The sequence below is a fragment of the Camellia sinensis genome, chromosome 10 (assembly GCF_055761805.1).
Source record: "Camellia sinensis isolate YWXY chromosome 10, ASM5576180v1, whole genome shotgun sequence".
NCBI classification, from domain to species: Eukaryota; Viridiplantae; Streptophyta; class Magnoliopsida; order Ericales; family Theaceae; genus Camellia; species Camellia sinensis.
The window spans coordinates 73982843-73987845 of record NC_138970.1 but is presented as its reverse complement, the minus strand read 5'-3'; positions in this window follow the sequence as shown (position 1 = coordinate 73987845).

Here is a 5003-nt window from a genome sequence, read left to right as displayed (position 1 = left end):
CTGGTTGAACTTTCATTGATTTGATCTGAGGAGACCCTTATTGAGAGCTATTATCTGATTTGATTACATTATGGGGGATTACGAATTGCTTATGATTGAATGACAGGGCTGTGTTGCTAAGGGAATTAATCGAATGAAAACTTGAATCAATTTTGAACACTTAGGAAGAATGTGAACCGTCAATAGCAGACTATGTGATTATAAATGACTTTTTACCATACGCCTATAACCAATTGGAAACACGCGAATGGGATTATGGAATTTGGTAACTTATGCTTGGAGAATATGGGAATACTGTATATATGACATGTGATTAATTACCCGGTATTACCGTTTTGACCATGAACTTGTTTGACTAGAGAATGATTGCTTTTGTGTTACTGTACTTCGAAACTGATGGGAATTGTTGACAACAGACTAGTTTGATTGAAACTTTGACTACCTGGAAGTGTATATAATTAGTATGTTCTGTGAATGACTGCTTCTGTATTGACACGTAGTACGATTGAATCTGTGGGAACTGAGGCTGATGAATAGTATATGAATGATTACTTCAGAATTTTGTTTACTGCTATGGGGTTAATGTACGAAATTACCTTGTATTCCTAATGACTTCAGAATGACCTGGACTAACTGTAATAAGATTACCAGATTGAGAACCAAATCGAACAAGGACCGGATGGATGACTCGGGAGTGTGTAAATCAAGTCTCTGTGACTTAATAACGGGAAATGGTGTGAATCTATGACGTCCCATAAGTACTTGATATAAGTAATGTGAGTAATAACTTAATAAAGTTATGTCCAACTGTATTTATTTTCTATGTGACAGAATAAGTTTTGTTTTCTGAAATGTTGTATGTTGTATGCTGAATGATTGTCCAATTTATGATATGTATTTGTGTCATCCTTAGCATCATGTGATATCTGTTAGCTGTTACCCGGTATTGGAGGTTCCATCATGGAACTTAATCTGTCTGTACTCTGTTACCCGTACTGGAGGCTCCCTCACCGGGGCTCAGCGTATCTGTTATGTTCTGTTACCTGGATTCGGAGGTTCCTTTATGGAACTAGTTATTCGTAACCTCACGTATATACGTTTTGTTCTGTTCTGTTCTGTTCTGTTCTGTTCTGTTAATGCTAATGGATGTATCACGTATGCTTGCGCATGACTTATGATTTTTGTCTGTATATGATCTGGACAAGATTATGAATATGAACATATATCTGAATCTGTTCTTGACTAAGATCTGAATGTGTATAAGACTCTATTTTGATACGAACCCTAATTTCTGTATATGATTTCTGATTCTGTTTCTGGTACAAAGTTAATGTCTAGATTAGGTTATGAGCATGTTTATGATTATGGTTATGCTTCTGTTTTGTAAAGAGTTGAAGTTACATTATAATGAACATCATTCCTTTTGATCTAAAATAACTTAAGTTTGGAGGACCAAACTTTCTAAGGTGGGGAGACTGTAACAACCCCGGTCCGTAATTAGCTACTAATTCGTAATTAAGAATGCTAACTAAGTGTTTAGAATGGCATTATGTGTTATTATTGATTGTGATATGTGCTTTGTAGTAATTTGTGCGTATCTATCTGATTTGAAAATTATTTGTCATGATTTCTACTTTGAATATGAAATTGTTAGCCTAAATGCTTTCAGAAACTGAATTGAGCACATGGATTGACTAATTAGAATTTTTAGAACCATCTGAAAAGTTTTGTTAAAAATTGATTCAGTTTGATAAAAATCACATGTGATTAAATTGAACCTTGATGGGAACTATTTTGGATTAATTGAATTTCGGTCTAACCTGAATAAATTAAGGTTACTTATGTGTGATTAAATAATGCAAGATTGGCGCCTAATCTAAACCTATTAGTGATCCAAGATGTGATTAAAGAGTAAGGTGTGCTAGGCCTTGGTGGTGTTGAATGTAGAGGATTAAATCCTTGTGGGTGTGTTAGAGTAGTGCATGTGTGTGCACGTGTAGTGTATTCAAAGTGTGAGAGTGTGAGTTGTGTTTGTTCAGCCGAGTGTGAGAATGTTTGTACCATTCCTTTCTACTTATTTGAGTCCTTATACTGAGAGAATTCAAGCTAGAAAGAGAGAGAGTTTGGCTTTAGAGTGAGAAAGCTCAAAAGTTTGAAGAAGAAGAAGAAGAGAAATTGGAAGATTCACCTCTCATAATTTGGGAACAAGCTTTGGGTAAGGATTCTATGTTTAAATTCTGTAGTTAACTCCCATGCATCATGATTTCAACTCACCTTTGAACCAATTTCATGAAATTAGCAAGTGAAGTGGGTCTTTGGGCTTGTAGATGTCTTGCATGTGCATCCTTGGGGATTAACCTTTTGGTTCCATCATTTTTTTGTTAGAGTTTTGAAGTCCTTGCATGCATGTGAGCTTTAATCTTGTCCATGGTTTCAGATTCACGAGTTTGTTGGTCACCATTTGCATGTTTTGAAAAACCATGGAAGAAAATATTGCATGAAAAAGTTTTGGCTCAAATCTTTCAAGAATTGATGAGTTTTTGAATAAAAGATGTTTCAAGGGTCTCGTATTGAAGTTTTCTGAAGCTATTTTTGTGTGGTTGATCAAATCATACAAGACCCCAAGGTTTGAAGGTGGTTTGGAAGCCATTTTTGTTAAGCTTACTGCCCAGAAATTTACAGTTGGCTCGAGCGAAGAAGTGGTGGCTTGAGCCAACATTTCGAGCTCTCAAAATTTTGAACTCTGCAAAAGCTAGATCGAGCGAAGAAGTCCTGGCTCGAGCGAGCTCTGTTTTTGCCTTTTGTTGGCTCTAGCCAAGAAAAGCTGGCTCTAGCCACCAACTTATTTTCAGCATGTGTTTCAAAAGATGTTTTAAGTACATATCTTCACTCTCATCTCTTTATGGGCATTCTTAGGCATGATTTATGAGCCGTTAAAGATTAATAAGCTAAGAAATAGCATAAGTAAATGAATTAGAAAATATGTGTTGAATCCGAGTATATGGGTAATATGAACAAGTTATGTAGCATGGAATGAATGGGCAATTAAAGTGAGAAAGCTAGCCGTGTTGGCCACTTGAATGTGTAATGATAAGACATGCTTGTGTTATGTATTTTGTGATTGTAGGTCAAGACTTGAGGATTGATTGATCGCTTACTGGAACCACTGTGAGTAACGTTATTGTAAAGATACATTCATATGAATTACGTTCCAAATGAAATATGATAAGTTCTGATTTCTGAAATGATATCTATTTTTGTGAACGAATATTCCATGTTTGAAATCTATTATGGCATCCATAGATAGTCCCAAGTCATGGGGGACGACATGAAAATGCGGGTCCATGACATACAAGTTTACGAGATCTCGTTAGCCACTTCATTGTGGTGATATGTGTTTAATCGGTATCCGAAACCGATTACTCTAGTCGGAAGACGTTCTGTGATATGTTCTATGGGATGTACCATTATTATGTTCTGATATAAGGATGATTATGCTATGATCTGTTTTCCGCTTATGATATGTTCGTATTTCGTTCACTAACCCCTTTACCTTAATGTTATTCACTAGGCTTTAGCTCACTGTTTGTATATATATATATATTATAGGTGAGCATTCTCGAGTTCGAGTCTGAAGGCTTTTGTCTGGATCTGTGTTCCGTTGTTAGCCAACCACTGTGCCTCACGTGGAGGTTCCCGAAGTGTCCTATGTTTTAGTTTTGTGGTTTCTGTTTATATAAGACTTGATTTGATGTCGTTGGCTGTACTTAAAATACTATAATGTGTGTGGATATAATGTATGGTTGACTACCGGTTATGTATATAAAGTTTAAATATTCTATTTCATATAAGTCAGCACAGCTCATTGGACAACTATATTTATGTATTTGCTTCCGCTAGTCCCTTAATCTTGTTAATCTATTCAGAGGCCTTCGGTAATCCAAGGATTACTGGCCGGTTACGATGCTAAACCTATAGGGGCGGGTTTGGGTCGTGACAGTTTTCCTTGGTTCAAACTCAGCTGAGGGTGAGAAATGGTCCAGAAATGAAACCCAAGGGTTCAAACAAGGTGAATGTGGAAGATGCGAGGTCATTTCGAAAGCCTGATTGATTCCGAATCGCTGCGAATTCAAAATTCAACTTTCATCATTGAGTGCATTGAACCAAGCGTTTGAGTCTTGTGGGCAGTCAAAAATGGGATGTCTACACCCACCTGCTTCAATATAACTCAAATACACCCTAAAACTCAACCTAAATGATAACATTAGACCATGATAGATAAAAACAACATTAACAGATACAAAACCCAAAATTAAAAAGTATAAAATGATCGGGCCTCAACTCAGGGTACTATATATTCAATCTAGGTAGCTCACTATAGTTCCAGGCAAAGTAGTCTTTATATTCTTTCAATAAAGCCAATAATTTAGCTTTAAAATTGGATCCATCCGAGCACTAATGAAGGTTGAATTCAAAGCTACTTTTCCTTCCAAATTCACTTCTTCCATAGGGTCTTGAGCCTTAGTTGTTAAGTTTTCTAGGACTTCAGAATCTTTTAGTTCTTCAGGTGATTCAACTTCTTGTTGTTTCCCTTTATCATCTCCATAGGCAAAGTTTGCCTAGAAAATTTCATCTTCCTGAATTATGGTTTCAATATCTAAAGCAAATAATTATTTGAAGCCAATAATAAGGCTTGTTGCATTGTTTCTGATTCAGAGCTAGTTGTTTGACTATGTTTGTTATATGTTGGCTCATCCAAACCATCTTAGATCCTCTATTTTAGATAATCCACTTCTCCGTCTGTACCAAGTTCCATATCCTTACCCTGAGTTTTCAGCACACCTAGAGGTATCACTCACAATTCATACAACTTTACCTCTGTGAAATCTGCATGAGTTGTGAATAGTTAAAGGTCTACTTCTATTTCCTCTATTTCTCCATCTCCCAGGGCCATGATGATCTTGTGTTGTAATGATGATGGCACACACTTGTTAGTATGTATC